Source organism: Triturus cristatus, chromosome 11, assembly GCF_964204655.1.
Source record: "Triturus cristatus chromosome 11, aTriCri1.1, whole genome shotgun sequence".
Taxonomy (NCBI): domain Eukaryota; kingdom Metazoa; phylum Chordata; class Amphibia; order Caudata; family Salamandridae; genus Triturus; species Triturus cristatus.
The window spans coordinates 486,745,259-486,770,058 of record NC_140594.1 but is presented as its reverse complement, the minus strand read 5'-3'; the positions used below and the strand labels follow the sequence as shown (position 1 = coordinate 486,770,058).

The 24,800-nt window shown below is 44.4% G+C and overlaps 1 protein-coding gene across 1 annotated transcript in view; it reads left to right on the top strand.

Moving 5' to 3' along the window:
* ZMAT4 (zinc finger matrin-type 4) overlaps positions 1-24,800 on the top strand; it is a 2,296,526-nt gene that overhangs the window by 243,097 nt on the left and 2,028,629 nt on the right. The window lies entirely within an intron of this gene.

Below are 24,800 nucleotides of genomic sequence, written 5' to 3'. Positions count from 1 at the left end.
TTGTGGCCAAACAGGAAAGCAACAAGCGGTACGCTGATGTGGTGAATAGAGCCAAAGTCAAAGAGGTAGCGCAGGGGGATTGGGTGTTGGTGAAGAAACCAACCAAAGTGTTGAAGGGAGAGTCTGTTTTCCAGACCCCTGCACGTGTGCAAGGAGTGACTAAGGGAGCTGTCTGTTTGGAAGGTGGGGGATGGCGGAGCAAGGACGACATTGTCAGGCTCAAGGCAGGTCAAGAGGAGATCATCATGAGAGGCAGCCAGGTGCATGAGAATGAGGTCGATGATAGTATGTACGAGTGGCAGGTGCAAGAAGACAATGATGGGACCACTGAGGACGGTACGAGTGCGTGCCATGGCCTAGCGGATGCTGAAGGCCATAGCGACAGCAGTCCCATGTCAGTGAGGAATGACAGTCGCAATGTGATGAGTGCAAGCCAAGGTGGTACGGGCAACCGCAGCGCGGGGGCCAATCTGCAAATCACTCCCCGCAGACCTACAAGGCATATCAGGGCACCAAAAAGGTTCGAAGATTTTGTTATGAGATGATTGTTATGTATAGTTCTCTATTTTGTTAAGAAAGGGAGATGTTGTACGTGATGTAACGTACTAGTCGGCATGCAAACCCCGTAGTCCTGTTTCTGCTTGCACGCCGCCTGACGTCACTGGCCAATCCGGTGTCGAGGATGGCTGTGACGTCGGGGGGCGGGTAGGCAGAGGAGAAGAGCGCGAGGACGCGAGCCGGCGGTTTTCACTCCCGCTGCTCCTCGTGGGCCGTAACTTTGGATATATATATATAATAAACGTTCTGAAGCACATAATCCTGTTTCGCCTCCCTCTTTGGTTCCACTACACTGAATGTTTTACAACTATAATTTAGTTCCAAAACTTTCATACATACCACTGTGATTTTGTACTTGGAAGAGACTTCCAAAACACACACTTCCAAATACCAAATAGCTAAACACAAATTGTGCTCGGTACATATGAAAAGGCATTTTACTTTCAGAAATGGCTCGATTCTGCGAGCTGGGCCGTTTCTGACCATAAAAATGCTATTCACATATGGCCCTAAATCCCTTCCTAGATTGGCAAAGAGAATTAAACACTTGCAACTTTGTGCGTCTGTGATGAGGGAGGAGTAGAATTTTACAGTGGAGAAAAGAATAAAAGAATACAATTGTAGACGAAGCGCTGCGTTTTCACAATGCGGAACTGACTTAGCATAACATTCTGCACCTGGGAAACGTCAACTCTGTCACAAAAAGTGAGGATTCACATGAATTCTCCATGATTATGCCCCCAAATCTATGACAGGCATGCGTTCTACGTGTAGCCCGGGAAAGGTTTGAGAATTTCTTAAATGAGCAAAAATGCCCCGATGCCAGGTTCTAAAAGCAAAATGTTGCACAGTGATGAAATTAAAATGCTTTATTCAGCAAACGCTATCGCCTGGACATCACATGAACTTTCACTTACATCTTGTTTGTAAATCGGGTTAAAGAACCTTTAGTACTACTCTGCATTCCAAGTAAGATGAAAATTCAGATCAATCAAGCGGTAAATAGAAAAAAACAACTAGCAATAAGAGCTAATCAAATCGTAAAGTGAAATGAGGGGGGAGAGCGTTCATAATCAAGCGTTTAATAATTGTTCATCCAAGATGGCTTGTTTTCAGAGAGAAGTGACTCTTTTATCTGAGCTGATTCTATTTTCGGTTTTTATGACCAGATGGGATAGTACAGGGTTGAAAAACTGCTGGGCTCTTCCCCAAGGTGCTATCCATCTGACAATTCTCCAGACGAGCAGAGCAATGATGATATGGATCTGAGTGACCTGCCCATGGGCAAATCCTTTGAAAGACCATCTGCCTTCAAAAATCCTACTCACTTCTTTATCAAAGTGCGTTATGCACCCAAGTTACCTTCTCAGTATGCAAGACACACTCTGTGAGTATTTAAGCAGTTTGGACGATTTGGTGCACAGTTTTTATATATACACATACACCATGGTCAGAGTGTTCTTTGTTTTGCTAATAATTTTGGTACTGTTTGACGAGTTATCAAAAAATCTCGCAGAAAAAAGTTCATTCGCCTCAGCTCCTTCCTGGAATGTTTTGTGTCCATCCTTCAAAGGACATCCAAGAAAAAGTGGGTGTCCCAAAATATTGATTTTCCTGGGTTAATTCCCATAACATACTTCTGGCTCAGCTACAGAAAGACCAGATGAATTGAATTACACCAAATTTGGCAAAATGTTGGAACTCTACTTAGAAAGTGTTCTTTTTGTGATTTGGTATAAATCTATTCAGCCGTTTTTGAGAAATAAGCTTTTAAATAGGTGCTCAAGGTCACATTTTAAGGGTTAAAAAAGAAGGTATGTTTGGACGTTGATCTTGTTTAAGTACCATCATTTTTAAACATGGGGCTCACTGATTGGCACAGGAGATTTTTTTCCTTTGGGCCTTTTTGGTACTGTGGGACCAGGCCCTCGTTAGCAAGCAATTAGATTGGCTGCCTGCAGCTAGATGCAAAATGCTGGGGCTGCCATTACATGACTCAGGTACGCAGTCTCCAAGTCTGGAAATGTTTTGTTTAAAAGCAAATATGAGGGCATGATGGGCACACTCTGACCCTTGGGGCCATGTGGGGTATCCTGTAGGGACTCCACTTCAGTGAAAACAAAAAAAAGTATTTGAAGCAACCAGTATTGTGGTACCAAACAGCTGGTACCTCAGTACCAGACGCAGCCCTATGTGTTACTAAAGTACCAGCATCGGTACTGCAGTAATGCAAAAAAAAATCAGCCACTCAGCAAGTACCAGGAAGGAAACAACAGAGGGTGGGCAAGATTTTTCTGAAGGAACACATGGATCTCAGAAGTTAGGTGGGATGAGGTGGGACTGGGAAGGGGCAGAATCAACACATGTATGGAAGGGGCAGATAAAGCATACATACAGTGGAGGGCAAACTGGAAGGGCAGGGGCAACAAGCTGACCATGTAAAACTGGTGGGAGGGGCAGCCACTGCAGAAGGACCATGGAAGGTAGGCTGGGTGAGGCTAGGGTTGCACACAGACTACAAATGGCAGGCAGGAGGGACAAGTGCAGTGCACTAACCATCAAAAGAGAAGTCGGAGGGGGCAGGGTCAGTAAATGAAAATTGGGACAGGCGTGGGAGGCAGGGGCAACAAGCTGAACATGGAGGAGAGACAGGAAGGGCAAGGGAAGCATATGGACAACAGAGGGCAGTCCGGAGGGGGAAAGTTTAGCACACTGACCAGAGAGGGCAGGTGAGAGGGGAAGGGGCTGCATAAATATTTATGTCCTCTGACTGAAATTATAGAGCGCTGCGGTAGGACACTCTCCAATTATTCCTGCAGCACCCAGATCGTTGTCTCTCTGTCAGCTCAGGAAAACCAGACTGCGGGTGTCTTAAACATATGACTGTCAAAAGTGGTGGCCTGGATGAACATCAACCACCTCAAATTAAATGGTGATAAGACTTAGATTTTGATTGTGAGCAGCATCTGAGGCAAGCCACCAAAGTCTCAGAACCCTATGGGTATGGCAGAGGTGTTAGCTGCAGTAGAGCAAACCGTGGTGGCTGGTATAGATGTGGACATGGTGGAGTCTGTCGATCCTCCGCTGGTTGAGGAGGTCCCGGGGGAATTGAGGAGAGATCACCAGATCTCATCAATAATGGCAGAACTGTTGATGTGTCCTTGACTGGAGGGATATCCATTTTACTTGCAGGTTATTACAGCTGCAGCGTCTATTGGTGAGTTGGGGGAGGGGTGGGGGCTGTGGGTATTTGAGCTGATTTGAGTGGGGGAGCTCTGTGCAGTTCAGAGGACAGAGGGGCAGAATTCAGCGTATGTGTCATAGTTTGTTGGACCACTCCAGGAGGCAAAATGACTACTGATTGTTTGCTGAATCATTGAAAGCATTGGTTGGCTATGCTCGGTTGAATGCATGGCCAGGGACGTGGGATTGTAGGGGATTGTTTATTATGTTTCATTGTATGGTTTTGAACTGCACTTGTTTCAATGTTTGTTTTTTAATTGCAATTTCCACATTGTAACCATTGTCATGACTATTTTCTCACACACACTACTTACATGGTGACACAAGAATACTGCCTTGTGACATGGAATGTGAGAGGGATGGGGTCTTACGGCAAGCACTAGCAGATTTATTCACACCTATGACGCGGTCGGGCATAGTTTGCCTAGCTTCAAGAAACACACTTGACGATCAGGGAACTGGCCATGCTACGCAAATATAGTCGGGGTATGCCATATGGCACCACCTTTGGGCTTATGCCATGAGATTCTGATATGGGGGGCCCCTGGAGTCCCAAATAATCACTGAGGGTGCCTATGTCATCCTGCAAGGTAGCCTGGACGAAAGCCCCTCACATTGGCTGCACTGTACACCCAGAATGTGAGCCAACCTCTTTTACTTGCCTCCTTAACACCCTCTCTCCTACACTCTGCACTCTCTCCAGTTTTCTGGTATAAAGACTTTAATTGTGTTCCAGATCCTGCGAGTGATAGGTCGACTCCACCTGTAGCAGATGCCCAATTACACCCTACTACCAGACAGCTGCAGCAATGGGCACTTAATGTGCAGGTGGTGGATATTTGGTGAGCCCTGCCTGAGGGATTATTCACACTATTCGGCATATCATGCTCTACACAACTGAGTGACATGATTTCTGGCAGTGGGGCTTTGGTGAGTAAGTGTACACATGATTAATACCTGGGCAAGTCATTTTCAGACCACTGCCCATTGTTGGTGACCTTTTCTTAGGGACGCCTGTGCTCAGTGATTCTCACCTGGCACTTACAGCCTCTGGCATTGATGGATGGGTCATTCAGAACTCATGTGGGTGAGCACATTGCCTGCTATTTCAGTGACAATGGGGGTCTTTCACAGACACTGTGATGGTATGGGATGTGTTCAAGGTGGTGATCAGGGGAGTGTGCATGACAATACAATATGGTGTGAAGTGAGGGTTCAAGAGGGAGGTTCTGGAGGTAGAGGGCCAATTGAAAGCAGCAGAGAGGGAGTGGGTGACTAACCCGGAGATGCATGCAACATTAAAGGGCATTAGAGCTGAGTATAAGGAGGCGCTACATAGTCTGTCCACACTTGACTACAAAAAATATGTTAAATGCCAAAATGGGCTGGGTGATAAGGCCAGTAGCCTGCTAGCTTGGATGTTACAAGCAGAGATATCACATGCACCCATGGGGGCGATCCAAACCTTTGCAGACCTCCTGGTGAACTCACAGTTGAGTTTTAATGAGGAGTTTGAGAACTACCAAAGGGTGCTCTACAGGGTCCCTGGGGACTCAGACAAGGGGTCAACATTGGCTCATTTGAATAAAATTGGGCCCCCACCCTTGAATCCCTACAGAAACAGGAACTGGATGCACCACGGGCTCTAGAGGAGGTCAAATTAGCTATAGAGCAGGTGGCTAGGGTCCAGACTCCGGGCCCAGGGGGGCTCCCCATTGAGTTTTATGCTACTTACTGTACTCAGCTGGCACCTCGGCACATGCAGGTCTACGAAAAGGAAAATGAGCAGGTGGACTGTCAGAATTCATGAGGCCCTAATAACAGTACTCTCAAAGGCGGAGTGAGACATGTTGGAGGACGCATCACATTGCCCTATTCCCTGCTTAATCTTGAATAAAAGGTTCTAGGAAAAGTACAAGCTAACAGACTGACTCTATTTGTAGAGGCATTATTCCACCCAGATCAGAATGGGTTAATTGCCGGTAGGAACACATTTTTGAATTTATGCTGTTTATTCTGTACTATAGATTTGGCCTGTAGGACGGACAATCACTTTTGGGTGGCCTCGCTGGACATCGAAAAGGCATTCAACATATAGGGGTGGGCATATTTTTAGACTGTATTGTCCAAACCTGAGCTCCACAGGTGGATTGGAGTTTTATATGAGTGTCCCTTTGCCTGGGATCACACAGGAGAGATCATATTGAGCAGGTTTGACATAGAAAGGGGCACATGACAGGTCTGTCCCCTTTCCCCTTACTGTTCACCCTAGTCATGGAGTCCTTGGTGTGTTTACTATGTACATAGGTGGGGTATCTGTGTTTCTGGTTGCCTTCAGGTTGTATCAATGTATGCAGATGACACTTTGATCTTTCTGAAGGTGGACCCAAATGTATTTCTCAGGGTTATGGCTGTCCTGGACACATTTGGACGGATGTCCGGGCTGCACATTAACTGGGTAAATCATGTCTCTTCTGTCTGTTGCAAACGCCTGAACCCCACTGCTGCACAGGTGTGGGTGACCCACTGCAGTGGAAGTATGACCTCTATTAAGTAGCTAGGGGTGCAGATATATCATACGGAACACAACATGGTGGATGGTAACCTGGGGAAATCACTAGCGTCAATTCAGCAGTCGCAGCTTTTTTGGACACAGCTACCCCTATCACCTATGGGCATGGTGTTGATAGCGAAAATGCTGGTCCTCCCTAGAATCTTCTATTCTTTTGCAGCCCTGTCGATTATACTGTAGAAATCATTTTTATGGACCTCCAGCGTCTGCTCCCTTCCCTCATATGAGGAACCAGAAGATGTATGGTGACAACTTCAATTTTATATACCGCTATGGAGGACAGGGAGTTAAGAGCTTCTAACTACAAAGATTACTAAGCTGCCACACAACTCCAATGTGCAATGCTCTGGTTGGGGGATACACCGAGTCCAGGACAGGAAATTATCAGGGTTGATCTCAGTGGCAGGTCGTTGCTGGATTTGCTCTTAGGCTTCTTTTTCTTTTATGGCATTCATAATGTGCGAATATGGGTGGCGGTCTGGTTTTGGAGGAGGTATATGCATGGTGGCAGGAAGGTGGAACCCTAAGCTCTCGGTCTCCTGCTGTGGGCTCTATCTCTCTGTTGACACCTTGCAGCAACTCATCAGATTGGGGTTTGGACTGCTGCAGGGCTTATACGCGGGGGAGATGTGGTTGCTGAGGGTATATTATGCCAGCTTGAGGACCTTGTCAATGGGAGCAGTTTGGACCCTAGACAATTTCTTTTATACTCAGCCTTATGTGGGGTGGCAGGCAGGATATGGGGATCTGAACACAAACTACCACAGGCGACGGGTTAGTTAGACATGGTGCTCAATACAAGTAGAACAAGACAGGTGGTCACAGGTCTTTATGGTGCGCTGTTTCGTGGGGCTGTTAGTCATGATTTCCAGGCTTTTAAGGGGTGGTGGGAAGACCAGCTATCAGTAGAAATGCCAGAGACAGCATGGGTGCAATGTCTAGGATCCATTTAGACAAACTCTTGAAATGCTCATTTCCGCTTTACACAATTCAATTACATACACCATTATGCTTCTCCCTGGATTGGATTGAAAAGATGAATGATGTCACCCAGACCATTTACCCTCAATGCCAGGCAGAGTCCACTAACTGTATTCAAATGATGTGAGCATGTCCGGCAGTCAATAATCTTTGGAGGGAGTTATACAGTCTCTCTCAGAAGTGACTGCTTCCATGCTACCATGGCATCCATTGTGCTGCATACTTAATACAGGGGCAGTAACCAAGAAGACGAGACAAATAGTTGGATTTCAGAACATGGCTTTTGTGCTTGCTAAGCACTGCATAGCCATGTCATGGAAGGTGGCAGTGGCTAAATGCATGCAAATGTAGGTGAAAGATGTGCTCATATGAGCATTGACAAACTTGGAGGTGTGGGCCAATGGCAGAGCTAGATATGGGTGGTGTCACCCCATGGAGCAATAGTAGTCTATCTAGAGTGGCTGAACAGATAGCCCAAAACAGAGTTGATGTGGGTATCTGCTCTGTGATAAATCAGTGGGTTAGAGCTGGGGTACCCGCCCACCTTCCCGACTGATGCATCGGCTCAATGGAGTGTGCATAATGGAGTGACTGTAATTGGGGGATGACTGTTCGAAAGGGCTTGCCGTGTGAGCTTTGGCACGTGTCTCGCTTACATGTAAATGGTGTGGGGGACAATATATAACTCGTTCATACATCAGATATGCCATTGGGAGAGGTCGGGCAGTGGGTGTTTTCTTTATGGTACTGTTTGGTTGTTTTGATGGGATCATCTGATTTCTCCTAAGGCAGTTGGGAATGTACTTATTGCATTGCAGTGTTCCTGATTCTCTACCTTTTGTGAAAAGCTATATTATGTACCGTTACCACCTTTCACCTATTTTCAATGTTTCCATTACTATGTTCACAACAACATTACTGTGATAAAAATAAAGACATTTTTTTGAAAAAAAGGTAGTTAGCTTACTGAACTATACTGGTGAAATTCAGTGTGTTTAATTTTTTGAAATGCTAGTTTTTATCTCATTTCAGCACCTAACAATGACGTTGCTTTAACTTATTTTTTCAAGTGTATGTGTGTGTGTTTATACATAGATAGAGAGAAATGTGTATATATTTTTTCACTGAAAAAACAAAGGTTAAAGTGATGTTACAGTTAGACACAAATGCCACTTAAAAGATATCATTTTAAACTAACACAAACAGTTAAATCCACCAGTTATAATTATCTGAACTAACTATAACTTTCTTCCCGCCATACATTGTTTAGTATCTCACATATTGCAAGACTTATAACACTTACATCATTTATTACATCGTTGAGAACATCTCAGATGATATTCTTGATGACATCACTGGCTCTGCTGGTGGAGATTGTGATTTACTTGCAGACAGTGAGACAAAGGAAACCTAGGTGTGAGGGGAGGGGGCCTTCCTGACAGGATGGCTGGGGAGGAGTTGCCCCCTGCCCTGATTACATGTCAAGGGGCCCTGTCCGCAACATATAAAGAGGAACCTGACACAAGGCCTGCCCTTGGCTTTGGTACCCTAGACAGGAGAAAGGAAAGTACTGACGAGAAACAGTTTTGGGATAGGTCAGGGGATTTCCACCCACAGATGCTGGCACCAGATAAAAAAGTTGGTTGTTCAGAACTTCTCATCAGAACACTCCTGGACCAGAAAAAATGACTGCCCTGCTGCCTAAAGGACTGCTCTGCTGCTTGAAGGACTGCCTTGCTCTCTGTAAAAGGAAGATTGGACCTGGTTACTTCAATCCCAGGCTACAGAGGCTACTCAGAGTGCCTTGAAGGGTCAGTTGGCTGACCTCTTGTGTGAGTTACTGGAACACAACAAGCTTCCAGAGGCCTCCATGCAACTGACCAACACCACCTGGACCTGCCTGAGCTCTTCTGGTGGCCTCTGCATGAGTGAGTCTTGAACACCAGGAGCTGCACCCCAAGATTCTGAACGCTTGGCTGGCACCAGTGTGAACTTCTCAGGAAAAAGTGAAACTCCTCAAGTTTGTGGTTCTTTTGACTGCAAAATGACTTCTTTGTGCCAAGGATCCACCATCCATGACAACCGACAACACCAAACTCCGGCAGGACCTGCTCATCGCACCGCCAGACCATCCACAACAACTGGCAATGCTAGACCTGCACTTGGGAAGTACAGGGACTGTCTGCTCTGATGGACCATTGTAAAGCTACAGCAATGACTGGCTCATCACTCAGCAACAACTGTCAGCGACACTCGATGATCTCTTTGCACCAAAAACGTCCTCCTCCCGGCCATCTCCAATGTGAATGGAACTCTTTGCACTGGTCTCTGTGTCTAATCCTTGGCCCATCACAGTCAGCCCAAACTTGTGACTTTCTCCCAGTGTAGCACAACCAGACAACATTGAGTGGCACTTTCTGCTTCTTGGTGATACTTTTGCTAGAAACTACTGACTGGATTTTTATCATTGTGGTATCAGCTTATGTATTAAAATGTACTCTATTTTTCTAAATTAGTTTGGGATTTTTCTTGTTGTGAGTTTGCACTTTATTAGTGTTTGTGTGATGCATACATACATTACACATTACCTATAAGTTAAGCCTGTTGATTTTGTGCCAGGATACTAGAGGGTTATGCATAGGTTAATTTAGTGACTTTTGTGGCTCACCCTGACAACAAGTGTTTATGTTAGTCCTAAAAACCTGATTTCTTACATTAGGTCCTTACTATAACTACAGTGGGGCGACCGCCACAGTGTAAAACATAATTTTCACTAGCGGCAAAAGCTGTGGCCTTGCGGGCAACCGCCAATGCACAGAGCCAAAGGTCGTGCATAAAGAGGAAGACCACTCCCTAAAGCAGAGGTCTTCAATCTGTGAGGCGCGAACCCTAGTGAGGCCGCGGAGTCTTCGGATGGGGGCGTATTACCCAGCCTCACTTCTGCTTGGAATCTGGAAAGAAAACTGTTTCAAATGGTTAATTACAATAGTTAAAATGCTTCACCTGGAGAGTCATTCAGGGAGTGTCCTGTGCTGTGAAATAGAAGCCAGTCAGACAGCTAAACAGGTTTTCCTACTGGTGTGCTTGCTTGCCTGAAAGAAATGCAAATGTGCGCTATGAATTAATCTGCAAATGTAAAGGGTGATCTGCAAAAGATGCTTGGAAGCCGGTACTGGCTTTAATTGATCGAATCACTGGAAGCATTGTGATGCCAAAGATTTATTCTTTTTGAGTAGTAGTGCAAAGAGTTAACTACTGAGATCTGAAATGCGTGCTTTTAAGTGTAATTGTATTTACATAGCTCTTATTATCCCTGACGAGGTGTTGAAGGCGAGTAACGAGCAAGACACAGAGAAAGCCTGGGCCAGGGCAGGCAGATTGGAATAGAAATTGTGGTGAAATGTGTTGGAAGAACAGGAGTGTTTTATTTATAAAAAATTGGGGGTTTTGATGTAAAAGACAGGAGGGAGTTAGAGTCAAGTGTAAAGAACCAATATGTGTGGCTGGACCGAAGAAGGTTTTAGTTCTTGTTTCTTGTGAGTCTATATACTTCCAAAAAACACAACCTTCTCCACAAAACGTAAGCCAGAGTCAAGAGTAAGGCTTTTACCAAGGTGGTAAATTGAATTAGCCATGTTAAGTGGTTCAGTGGAAGCAACTTAGGAGTATAAGAGACACAAACACATACCCAGACAAGTGCCCAAACACCTGATAATATGCATTATAGATTGCTGCTGTAAACTGTTACTTACTTGTCAGGCACTTTACACATTCCTGTTCTAACATTCCTGTACTTGACTTTCTATCACTGGATCAGTTGCCCTGATGTGATTTATGAGAGCTGCCAATTAGTTAAAATGTTTGGGTACTTCAGTTACAAATCGAATTCATTTTCTCAAAAAGTATCAATCCACTGAAAGACCCTACTAGAAAATGTGTTTCTGAATGGACAACTGAGCTCTGAAGTGCCTGCTTTTAATTGGGGTTGTATTAACATAGCGCTTACTTAGGAGGTGTTGAAGGAATATGTAAAAAGATTGCTTTACGTACGATCTTCGGAATTACTAAAGTCTATATTTTGAAGCACCATTTTACCATAAAACACTTTGATTTTATACTGTGTGTAATGCAAGTATAAAATAATGACTACCATACTCGCAGTGCTTTCTGTCACACACTGTGATCTCATAGCACTACAATTACACGAATCACTATTCTCCAGTGCACCAACCAAGATTTAATTCTGTGGTTTTCTAGTTACACACAGGCCTTTGCAGTGCATTAACTAATAGAGAATTCATAATGTACTAAATCGAATCAAATCACTTTATTCGGTTTTTGCTTACAAACCATAAAAGTCCAAGAAAAGTATATAAATAAAAGTCTATCTTTAAATAAATCTGCCAAAATACATCAAACACAGGTCACACAGATAAAAATACTGATAAAAAGTTAGTGTATGTTATATGTTAAAAAAGCAAACATAAAATTCAATACAGAAAATTGGGCACAAAAACCAATACTACCAGAATCACATCGCAGTGATCCCTTGTATTCATATGGCATTTAATCACAACTGGCACGAAGCCTTTCATCAGATTTAAAAAAGTTAAGAACATAAAAGACAGTATTGCTGACAACATTTGTAAAAAGATAAAAGCGGGATAGACCTGCCTGAACTTAAACTTTAAAAAAAAGGGTGTTATGAAAGTCTTTCGGGTTCCCTCATAGTAACTTCAAAACATAATAAAGTGGAGTATGTCCTGTGGAGACTTACTGTTGCAGCCACAGGACATTAAATTCTGACCCCTTTCGCACCCACGTGGCTGAAAAAGGAGAAGATAAAAAAGATCGAAGCGGATCGAAGCGGAATCTGGTCAATAAATAACAATCATAGCCACTTAAAGGCCCTAAATGGTATGGTTCTGTGGCCTGTACGGTTTTCAGAATAATACATCTGCACACGCTAGGCTTCCTTAAATCCTGATCTTCCCTGTCTGTGACCCGCTGTCTAAAAAAATACTTCTCAGCCCACACCAAGTCCTTCCTGTTCACTGAATCCAGATTGGAAAATAGATCAGTTCTTCCCAGGCTTGAGAAACATTCCTTGATATAATTGAGCCAAGGGATATGGTTGGCATTGTCCATGGCCATACAATCCTTCAAAATCAGTTTATTTAGTTTATTGTAGAGTTCACCCCTGACTGAGCCAGATTTTCAACCACAGTGACAGTGGGCGAAAAGACAGCAAGTCAGAAAGGTAACCCACACCCAGCTCCTCATGTACTGCTAGGGTTAAAACTCCCTGGGGTACACTTAAAAGACGTCTCAAAAAGCGATCTTCGTCTACTTGTAGTTCCTCAAGGGAATTATAGCCCCAGATTTCACTACCATAAGACGACTTTGAAATGCATTTAACCAGGTATATCTGCAATAGAGCCCCAATCAGTCTCTCTCCTAATCTTGTAGCAAAATTAAATATAGCGGAGTTGGCTCGGGCTAGTTTGCCTTTCTTTCTATGTTTAAAGGGCCCCCAAGTCACCTTATCATCTAACAGGGCCCCCAGATACGAAAAAACATCAGTCTGGGGGACCTTAACAGATTAGACCTGGAAGGGATAAGACTTTCTTGGCCGTGGACCTACCTGCATCACATAGGATTTCGAGTTGTTTATCAACAGGTCCTGTTCCTCCATAAAAGATGCAAAGGAGTTGAGCAGTGTTTGCAGCCCTCTTGTGGTCCGGGCCATAAGGACCGCATATTCTGCGTACAGTAGTACGGGCAAACGACGCCGACCAACCTGGGGATAATCCAAATTAGACTCCACTAATACCTTCTACAAGTTACTAATATATAAATTAAACAAAAAATAGCTTAAAATACATCCCTGTTGAACTATTCCCTGTAATAAGAACTGACGGGTAACCTTAAAATCTTCGATATGAGGGACCTCTACCTCGGTATCTCTATGAAGGTCTCGCAGGAAGGTGACAATATCTCCATCCACCCCCAAGCATTACATGGTCTGCCAAAGTTTTGTTCTTTTAACGCTGTCAAATGCAGATTACAGATCCATAAAAGCAAGGTGGATAGGATCGGGGTGAGCAACCATGTACTTATTAAGGATCATAAATAAATGCAGACATTGGTCCACAGTCAACTGCCCTAGACGAAAACCATACTATAATGCCTTTCCCACTGAGTAGCACGTTTTTTTAAATCTATTTATGTTTCATTTAAGCTGCCTGGTATTTTATATGTAGCTACCCAGCTGTGGAAGACCTAAAAAATATACAAAATATTTCATTTTTAGCCATACCTTTGACCCACCCCCCACGCTCAGACGCTAAAGGCCCTCCAGTCCCCACCAAACATGACTGAAGTCAACAACAGCAGCAACTAATATAACCAGGATTCATTTTTGCTCAAATGTAAGTGTTTGTTTTTATAATGTTATAAATAAAAACCTTTTTAAAAAAACAGTGTGAAAGAAGATTAAGGTACCACTTCCTCCTCTGGAACTAAAGAAAGCCTCCAATTTAGACCTTACTGTTTATCATAAATGATTGTAACTGGTATGTTTTAATTGTGATGAATGATGTTCAGCAATCTCCAATTCCATGCAGCTGTAAAAGCCAAGCTGTCAGCATCCCGTTAAACTAATGTTGCAGTTCCTGCCATTATATCAAGGGTCACTGGGATTATGCTATTGTGCTGTGATTTTTGCATAGTTATATATTTGATGCATTTGCCACATAATCATTCATCTGCTGTATAATCTGCTGATTTCAACAACAAAAAAATGTTTACAGCTCAACCGGTTCAAAAGTAGCTAAAAGGCAGAGACACGTGTTGCAGCAAAGTGAAGGTCCTTTGCAAAAGTTGGACAGGCCCCTTTTTTGTTGCTTATTGCTATATTTGGGTGTTAAACTGGTAGTAACGAGGTGTAACCACAGATTGAACGTCTCTCCTGAGAAAAACAGGCACACCCATTACATTAGTTAAGAAAGGTGTTATCATCCAAATACATTTTGTCAAATTGTTTTGCTTGTGAAAAATAAAGTACCATTGTGCATTTTTGGGTAATTATTTTTGGAGACATTTTGCTTGAACTGTGTGGTAAGCCTGTGGTACCAAACTACAGTCACCAACAACCCTTTGGCTGGCTGAACACTGTTTAATATTGGGGAACAACCTTTACAACGCAACTTTTACAACGCACTACCATTACAACGAACCTATTACAACGCAAAATCTGTTACAACGCATGCCATTACAACGCAAGTCTTTACATCGACTTGCACTAGATGGCGTGCTAACATTAAAAATAGTGTAGTTTACTATCCAAACACCTTCCCTACTGCAACGTGGACTGGAGTTAGAATAGTAAATTACCCTTTTTTAATGTTAGCACGCCATCTACTGCAAGTCGATGTAAAGACTTGCGTTGTAAAGACTTGCGTTGTAACAGATTTTGCGTTGTAAAAAATGCGTTGTAACGGCATGCGTTGTAAAAGCATGCGTTGTAACGTCATACATCCTTTAATATTATATGCCACAGTGAAAATTGTTTGCAGTGGGAATTGGAGATGTTTATGGTTGTTGATGGTTGTCTATGGTGAGACGGACCAGGTTCTAGAAGTTCTTTTCAGGAGGGGGTCCTTACGCCTTAATGATTTTAACAGGGGTGTCTCGCCATCAAAAACTTTGAAGACCTCCGTCTTAAAGGTTGAGTGCATGGATATTTTGAATGTAGTATATGATAAAAAAAATCTCTAATGATAATGTGATGGTATGGTATGTTTGGCTTTGCAATGTTTGAAGAAAACCTCAGAAATGTACCTAAAACTATAATTTAAAGCACAATTACCCCCAGGTCCCTCCAGTCCTCATCCCATTCATGACATATGGAGATAATCATCTCCATGACAGAAAAAAACTGAGGAATGATGGGACCCTTACCCTACCCCCTCGCACTGGGAGTACTTAACTAGTACTTACCCAGGATTCATTCTGTACTTTTTTTCGGTCTCGTGACAGAATGAGACGAGGTGCTGGGTGCTGCTCCTGCTGGACAGGAGGGGCGGTCTTCACTGGAGTCCCCATCTGGCTGCTGGGCTGTCCTGATTGGCTTTTTATGTGTGCCTCCCTGCCTGCTGGGATGCCGGGAGGTGAGGATGTTACCGACCGGCCCTTTGTCGCTGGTGTGCCGTCTCTCCTGGGCACTTCTGGGTTGCAGGCCCATCTTCCTTGTGCCTGGGCTGGATGGGACACACGCTCCGGCGCTGTTTGGCTGCACATGGCTATGATGGAGGTGCCCCTGGAGTGGCAGACACTATGGCATTTGGTGTGCACCTGGGCTGGCTTGTGGAGGCATTTTTGTTGCAGATGGTGTGGTCAGGAGTCTGCCGGCCCGGGTTGACTACAGCATAGCAGTCTTCCCTCTCCCTTCCTTTTACAGTTTGCTCCTTTAAATCCTTACTCATGAATCACCTGGTGCTTGGTCTTGGCGATATGGGCACAGTTTGTTGATGTTCCTAGTTGCCTTCCTGCTTGGATTCCCCACATATAGAGCTGTGGCTCGGAGGCAGGGTTTTGTGCCACTGGTGTCTCTGGTCCCTCCTCTTCCAGGGTTTGTGTCCCTCCACCAGCAGCTCTGTGTCAATGGTTGTCATTCAAGCCGGGGGTGCCTTGGGTTTGTTTGTTGGCCCTTTGCCTCATGTTCTTCGGTATCTTCGTGCATCTGGGGCCGGTTTCCTGCCCTTGCCAGCATTACAGCAGAGGAGGGTTGTCAGCCAGTTGGGAGCAGGTTGTCCTGTCTCTGTTGGAGTTGGGGCTCAGTTGGTGGCATCTGTGTAATGGCACTGGAGGGGTTGGAGACATGGTGCTCTTCCTGGGCCTTTAGCTGCCCTGCTGTGGTTGTGTCAGTAGGGATACAGTTTGTGAGCTGTGCCTCTTCCTGCCACTGTTTGCTCTGTGGGTCGTGCAGCTTCAGTCTTCTTTGGGTGGACCTTTCGGTCTGATTTGCAGGGCTTTGGCTTCAATCTCTGTTCTCTGTGGCCTCTCTGTCTTGTTGTGGCAGTGTGTGTCTCCTGGTTTGAGTGCTTCTTGGTTTCAAGGGGCTGACTTCCAGGGGGGAGTCTGGTCATGGCCTTTGGGGGCTTTGGGGAGTCACCCTTTGGGTGTCTGCCCATGTGCTGTTCTGGCTTGTCTCCTTCTTCTTGGCGTCTTGCAAGGGAGTGGGTTCTATGGGCCCCCTTGGGGTCCAGCGTTCTGTGCTGTGTGTTGCGGCAGTCCAGGTCACCACCAAGTCCTTTCCGATGGGCCTTTCATCCATGTCTGCCTTACCCAGGGGCAGGCAGGGTCATGGTGGCAGCAGGATTGTTCAATTCTGCCCTGAATTTCCCGGCCTATTTTTGTGGTGTGTTGACGCTGTGGCCTTGGTTGTGGCCGGTTCCGATTGGAATTCTCTAGGCCCTCAGGGGTGGAGTAGTTCTGGGGTGTGGCTTTTTGGATCCCTGTGTCATTCTTTCTCCGTCTGTGGGGGTGCCTTGTTGGTGGCCTCCTTGCTCCAGTTCTGGGGGCTGTTGTGTCTAGCCTTTTGGTGCTGGTTCTTCTTCTGCCACCTTTTGGCCTGTGCCGGGGTCTTCTATGCCAGATCTTTGTTTCCTGGGGCAGTTGATGGTGGCCCTGCTGATCGGTTGGAGGGTGCCGTCTGTCAGGTGGGCCTCTTGTTTAACTTTTTCTGGTCATGGGTCTGTGGTCTTTGTGTTGCATTCTGCTGCTTGTTCTCCTGGTCTGTTCCGGCTTCCTGTCTTGGTGCCTGTCTTTATGGAGGCTGGTAATGGGAGGTTCCTCCTCCTGTCTCTGTTGTCTGGTCTGTGTTTGCGGTCTGCTGGCTTGAGAGGCGCCTCTGCAGCCGTCGGTGAAGCTGGGATGTAGACCACCCGCTTGTCTGGTGTGCTTTCTGGCTCCCTGGTCCTTGTAGTCATGTCTGATTTGGCCTAGGGCTCTGGGACCTGTGGATGTCTGCGTCTCCAGTTTCTCTGGGGCCATCATGAGCTATGTCTTGGCCCTTCTGCGGCTGGTGTTTGGACTCACTTGGGGTGGTTCCTGCCTTTGTCCTCCTGGTGGGTTGGTTGGCTGGTTGTTTGGTTGGGGGTTTTCTCCTTCCTGGTGTGGGCTGATTGTCCCACTAATTTTTTCACCTTTTTTAGCATAAGATTGATTATGATTTGAGACATAATTGTGCTTAATTGGATTTTGTGCATGGGCCTACCACCAGCTTAAAGAAGATGGTGAAATGAAGCAGTAAACAATGTAGGAAAATTATTACAAAATATTTTGAGCTTTATTTTTATTATCATTTTTATCACAAAAGAATAACTCAGGTACAAACAATCAGCGATCAATTGGTGTAAATGTTATTTTCACAATTTTTTGCTTGCAACTTAACACCAACTTCTAAGCAATGCAAATGTATGAGTCATTCAGTCAGAATTTACTGGGTCCCAAGTGTATTAACAGAGGTCTTTCGCTTTTGGTGACCTCCGATGCCAGAGGCACCTTGAATGGTTTCTTCACCAGTAGGCCCTAAGCCCTTAAAATACAATATACCCACATATGCCCAAATAACTGGTGGTGTGCTGTCATAATACAGCTGGCCTATTGGATTTATGAAAGGCTGTGAGGTGGCTGGTTGCTGTTTGTGTTTGGCTCATCTCCAGTGGCTGGTGGGTTTGTCTTTCTCCGGATCTGTTTTGTCTGCCTTGATTCGGCCCCATGGGATTGTGGTTGGTGGTGTCGTCCTTGGTGTGTGTTGTTTGAGGCAGAGTCTTCCCTGGAGTGCCGGTTTGGTATTTGGGTTCCCCTGGTCTCATGGCCTTGGGGGTTTGCCTCACTCTGCCCTTGGTCCTCTCTGGTTTTTGGGTCCTAGTCCAGTTCGGTCCGCTTCAGGGTCTTGTGGTGTCCAATCCTTAGGGATGTCTTTGCTTGGCTCAACTGGGGCCCTGCTGTTGGCCTCTTTTCCTGGAGGGGTGTTGTGCTTTGCTGGGTTCTGGCCTCTGGCTCTCCCCTTGTCTTTTCCGGTCCAGGTAGGGTGTGGGTTCAGGATGCCTGGTCCTCCTGGTTGGTCTTTAGGCTGCTGTAGTTCTGGCGCTTGTTGGGCCTGCTTCCTTCTGGCCATAGTGGGGGCAGAGGTGGCTGTGGGTTCGTTGGGCAGGGTTCCGGATGTTGAGTGCCGGTTTCCTCTATGTATTTTGTGTCTGTCTCTGTCTTGGCCGTTTGGCCTGTCCCTGTGCCATGGCTCCGGATCCTTCTCCCTGTCTTGTTGCTTTGTGATCGTCCTGTGATTGGTGCTGGATGTTCTTGCCGTGGGGCCTGTTTCTCCTCTGCGGTTTTCAGTGGCAGTGGTGTCCCCTGAGCTCTCTGCTGGCCAGGTCCGTCAGGCTGGAGGGGCTTGCTCCTTGGTCGGTGCTTCCTCCCTTGGGATTTTTTGGGCTTGTTTTTTTTCTTCTTGTGCACTTGTTCCCTGGTTTTCTGTCTGGGGTTTGAGTACAGGTGTCTGGAGTGTGGCTGTGTGGTCCTGTCCTTGGCAGGTCCTCTGGATGTGTGACTTGGTCCCGGTGTCAGGCCCTTCCTGCATGTTTTTGGGCTGGTCTGCTGTGGGTTTCTACTTTGATCTCTAAAAATAGATCACATGCAAAAAGCATGTTGTCACCACTTGTTCTCTTTTCTTTCTTTCTCGTTCAGCATGTCTTGTCCTATCCTTTTTCTTTTTTTCCATGTCCTAATGATTCTCTAATATATCTTTGTACTTTAGTCACATCTTACCTCATGATCACATACTGGTTTGCTTCAATCTCTACACATGCATGAGTAATCTTGTTGTTCGGGTATCTTGTTTTGATGCCATCTCTTAGTATTTTCATGCGGGACACAACTCTATGATCATGACCTCACTGTTTAATCTTTACTTAAGACAAAAATATTTTATCTTAAAAATCGCAGGCATAAACATCCAGGTTTTTTGTTGTTGTCTTCTATCCTATTCAGTGTATACTGCGAAGGATTCCTGACGAAGGCTTTGTGGAAACGCGCGTAGTGTCAACAAACTGCCAGCTTCTTCACATCATTTAGCTATTCGTATCGCACATCATGTATAAAGAGCAACTATGTTTCACAAATTGGTGTGATTTAGACGTCAAAAAAGAGATAAAAACTTCCTCTTTTCTCTATTTATCATGAATGTATTACCTGTGCAATCTTCCATGTACTCACTGTGAACTTGGACAACAAAATAACTTTTTTACAATATTTAAACAAAATATCAGAAATAAATAAGTATATTTATCCTAAATAAAATAAAAATATATATAAAAAAATTACAAATAAATAATTAGATAACATCTGTGTATGTCATTTTGCATGTTTTTCTATATACATGTTATTGTATGATTCATGTTCTAGATCTTTCTGCCTGTGCCTAGAGTACTAGTGCCTTGCCCAGGCTTTTTCTTCAGTACATCATTTCCTTGTTATGGGCAAGTTTATCTGGTAAACAGGGGCCTCATTATTTCCCTAGTTATTGTTCTTGCCAGGGGACCTGTTTCTCCTCTGCGGTTTTCAGTAACAGTGGTGTCCTCTGAGCTCTCTGGTGGCCAGGTCCGTCAGGCTGGAGGGGCTTGCTCCTTTGTCGTTGCTTCCTCCCTTCCTGGCTTGGGAGTTTTGGGGCTTGTTTTTTTCCTCCTCGTACACTTGTTCCCTGGTTTTCTATTTGGGGTTTGGGTGCAGGTGTCTGGAGTGTGGCTGAGTGGACCTGTCCTTGGCAGGTCCTCTAGATGTGTGCCTTGGTCCCAGTGGCAGGCCCTTCCCATCTGTTTTTGGGCTGGTCTGCTGTGAGTCTCCACAGTGGTGGTGGGGTTGGTCCCGTTGTTCGCTCTGTCTCTCTTTGTTGCCTGGTTGGGGCAGGTGAATTTTGGGTATTCCCCTGCTTCCCCTTGACTCTCTTCTGGGTTTAATTGTGAGAGCTTTTGCCATTATTGGGCGTTTCTTCATTCTTTGCTTTGGTTCTGCTGCATGTGTTTCAGATGGCATGAGGGGCACTGGGTGCTGGTGGCCTTGTGGACCTGAGGGAGCCCTTGTAGGCTTTCCAGACCTTGTAGCGTGTTCGGTCTGTTATGGTCCTCCTTGTGCCAATGGTTCTGGTGGTGTGGTTGCTTCAGCCACTATTTCCCATTTGGGGATTGGCCTTTGGGTCTCTGTGGTGTGCCTCCTTTTTGGCTTTGGTTTTGCTCATTGCCTTGTCACCTTTGTGGTGGTTTTCTGGGCTGGCTTCCTTCCGCTCTATGGTTTTTGGGGGTGGGGGCTTTGGGGGCCAGGGTGCCCTGCTTGTCTCTTTTCTGTGGTCGGTTGCCTCCTTTGTGCCTGTGGTGGCTTCTCCTTTCCGTTTGTCTCTGGGGATGGTGTTTCTGGCTGTGGTGTTGGGTCTTAGTTATTCTGGTCCTTGGTTGTTTCCCTGTTAGTCTGTCCCTGGTTTTGTTGGTGTGTCTGGCTATTTTGGGTCTTCTTCTGTCTGTGGCCTCCTCGCTGTCCTTTTGTTGATGGCTGTCTCTGGTGCTTCCTTTGCAGAGGCTCCTCCTCTGGTATTGATCCAGGGGCATTCCGAGTCTCGGTGCCTTGGCGTTGGATGTCCTTCGCTGTGCTTGTATGGCAGTGCCATGGGCTTGCTGGTCTGCTGTTTTGTTCACTTTGATCGTCTCCTGCTTGTCCTGGGTGGTGCAGCCCTTTTTTGGTTGGGAGCGTTGCGGGCTGCGTGCTCCTGTCTTTTTTTTCCTGTGGTTCTCCCATTTGCTTCGCTTGGGATGCTTCTTTTGATGTGGTGTCCTGGGTGTTCTTTTGGGTGTTTGGAAGGCTAGGTTTCTGGTTTCAGTATGCTCATTATGTCATAAATGGGACGAAGGCTGGAGGAGCCTGGGGTAATACCCTATTACTTACTGGTAATCTTCATTACTCCCGGTCCCATTGTCCTTGTCCCATTCATGACGCTCCTGTCTCCCTCCCGTATGGTCTTCCTTCCTGTTGGTGGCTTGATAGTTCAGAACGAATACTGGGTAAGTACTGGTTAAGTACTCCCTGTTGAAAGGGGTGGGCTAGGGATCCCAGCATTTCTCTGTTCTTTTTTCTGTCTAGAAGATGGTTATCTCCATATGTAATGAATGTGACGAGGACAACGTGACCAGGAGTAATGAAGATTACTGGTAAGTAATAGGGCAATATGGCTATTCATTCAACCTAAAAAAGCACACAATTTTGCAAGTTGCGATTTGAAGCACAACCATAACTCGCTCAACAGCCATTCAAACTATAACTCATACACCAATTGAAATGCCTATTCCCCCACAATATTTTATAGCAATATATAATAAAAATTACAAATGAAATATAATTAAACAACAACACAACCAAACCAATTAATTATACTATCTCCATAATCATCTCTGCCATAGTGATAAGGGTAAAGTGAAATGTAATCTCATAACGTTTCATTAACAGTGAGGTCTTGCTTATTGCATTTGGAGTGCCAGTTATTGTTATGGCGCAAGGCAATAATATAGGGACTGATTTAGAGTTTGGCAGAACGGTACTGTGTTAGTCAAACTCTAATTCTGTCTCTTTGTTATGAAACAGATATAGATATCTATGTAATATGTATAATACTGGATTGATTTAGGGGCAGCAAGACTCAAATTCAAAGGAGGTACTGTTAGTGGCACTAGTGACTGTTTATGGTTCAGCTGAATAGATGGAACGGAACTTGAATTTTGTTTTGATTTTTAAGTGACTTCTCAAAAGTAGGAGAGTTATGTATGTTTCCCTGTTTGCCTGGACTGTGTTTCCAAGTCCATGGAGGTAGAGTAGATGATAACCCACATTTACTAAAGTTTGCGTGAGCGCTCACACCACTCACTGCAATTTAGCACAGTGTATATGGGTCTTTAAAGTGGTAAATAAATTGACTCTATCCTTTGCATCCCATTGAGTTGGGATATCTTTTGTGCAAAACTTCAGTAAATGTGGGCCTGAATGTCATTGCATAGGGTGCAATTAAATGATTCTTGCGTGGGTGGAACTGTTGTTCCATATATCTCTTTAATATTGTGAAGTTTTTCTGTCTAGAGTTTGTTACTTGCCTCGAATTTAACCGGCCTTTGGACGGCTTATTTAGGAGTTTCATACAACTTTGTAGGTTTTTTAGAAGCTGCCTCTATGAATTATTTTGATCGATCTGCTATAGGTTTAACTTGTTATTGACGATCACTAGTTACATCATTTTCCTGTTAGAGAGCTGTTAATTTCATAACCAGAACGAAAAGGAGGTTTTTTCAGACCTGTTACCGAAGAGAACAGCAAGGGAAGACATAAACTCGGAGCTTCTGCAGTATGCATTATGTCTCATTGCATGCACTTTCAAGAAATTACTTTTTTAATCCATTTGGACAGTATAAAGTGCACTCGAGTGCCTCTATATGACTGACGTTACTGTCATGTGTGGAGAATTTATGAAAAACTGTGAAACTTGCTCGAGCTGGTACTATTTGTTCTACAGGAAGAGAATGTCAGATGTTCTATAGAGCAGCGGTTCCTAACCTTTTGACTGTTGTGGACCCCCTCGCAAACATTCCTCGAATCCGGGGACCCCAGTGTAAGCAATTTTGATGTTTTAACCACAAAACAATACACAAATGATGACATATTTTATTTAATTGACATCCAAATATAAACAATATTAATGGGAAGTTAGGAACTTTTCTAAATTGAATTAAGGCAACCTATCATTCAGCCTATAGTGTGTTTGATGCAGGTACACTGTTCCACATATCAAAGATACCAACTTAATTTGTAGCCTCCAATTTCAAATTCCTTCCCATTTACAGAACATTTTAAAATTGTCAATTTTACACTTTATTAATTTGTTAAGATTATTGAATTTTCTAAGCAATCGGGGAGCCCTAGAAGTCCCCAGACCACAGGCTAAGAGCTGCTGCTCTATAGGCAACAGTTACTGAGAGTGGAATTTGAGGTAGGGTAAATGTAATTAGGGAATCTGATGAAGGAGATCGTGCAGGGTGCTCTTTGTGCCTTTACATTGGTGGAAAGATTGTCACTAGGACAGCAAACAACTAAATGATAAACTATATGATTTAATTCAGCAATTATGGTTCTCACTATAATGAACTTAAATTGCCTAGGATGATATCCTTTTACAAATCCTTGTTGCCACCTCTCCTCTGATAGTTGTCAAATATAAAAAAAAACAAAAAAATATATCACTTACTTTAGAATTTGGTTGGCACTGATGCAAGGATATAGATCTTCAGGTTTGGTCATGGCTTGTTTTCCTCCCCTTTAAAATATATTTTACTTGTGCATTGTCAAGCTGCTCTCATGTGAGATGAAACGTAGTGGTTCACTGTTGTGTATTTTTCACTTGCATTATTGTCATTACTCCTGTTTCCCTCTTCATTATGTTTTATCCCATTAAGCATTTAAACTGACAATGCTGTTTATTTTGGCGTTCTTCACACTTGCCTATAAAATCATACGTAATGAATTACCTTAATTTGTCATTGAAGCCAATGTGGTGGTAGAATTGAGCTGATTAGCTGATATTTTTAAGCTACACCATGCAAACGGAATTGCCTCTTTGGGCAGGATAGTTGTGAAAGCTGTAACTGTCTTGAATTTAGGATTTAAGATAGTTTGCATAGTGTCAAATATTTCCCTTTGTTTCTTTGTGTTTCCTGGAATTGAGAGACTATTACGTATTTGGCTCAATATTTACTGTTAATTTATCATTATTCATTTATTTGATGACGCCCTCATGTACCCAGAGGCTAATTGGCGAGTCTGGCACTGTAACCAAGAATGAGGCAATAATGTTTTGTTCAATTGATTTACAACACGGAAAAACAAAAAACAAAACAGCGAAATAGTCAAACTGACCTTCCAGGATAATAGTTGATCATTAGGTGATTTTTTTATTACTAATAAAGTATGTATATAGGATAGCAATTTAATTATCTCAAATCAGTTCCCCTACACATGGCACAATACCAGGTGGCCCCCCGCACTCAGAACCCACCCACCACTACGGACCACGCTTGCAACCTCTGCATTATACTCGACTCTTCACTCACCATGAACCACCAGATCAACGCTGTGTCCTCCAAATGCTTCAAGACCCTCTGCATATTCCACAAGACCTTCAAATGGATTACCCCCGACTCCAGGAAGACCGTCACCCATGCACTCATCACCAGCAGATTGGACTATGGAAACACTCTTTACGCTGGAATCAACAAAATACTCCTCCAAAAACTCCAGACCGTCTAGAACGCCACAGCCAGACTTATCCTCGACATCCCACAACATGACCACATCACAC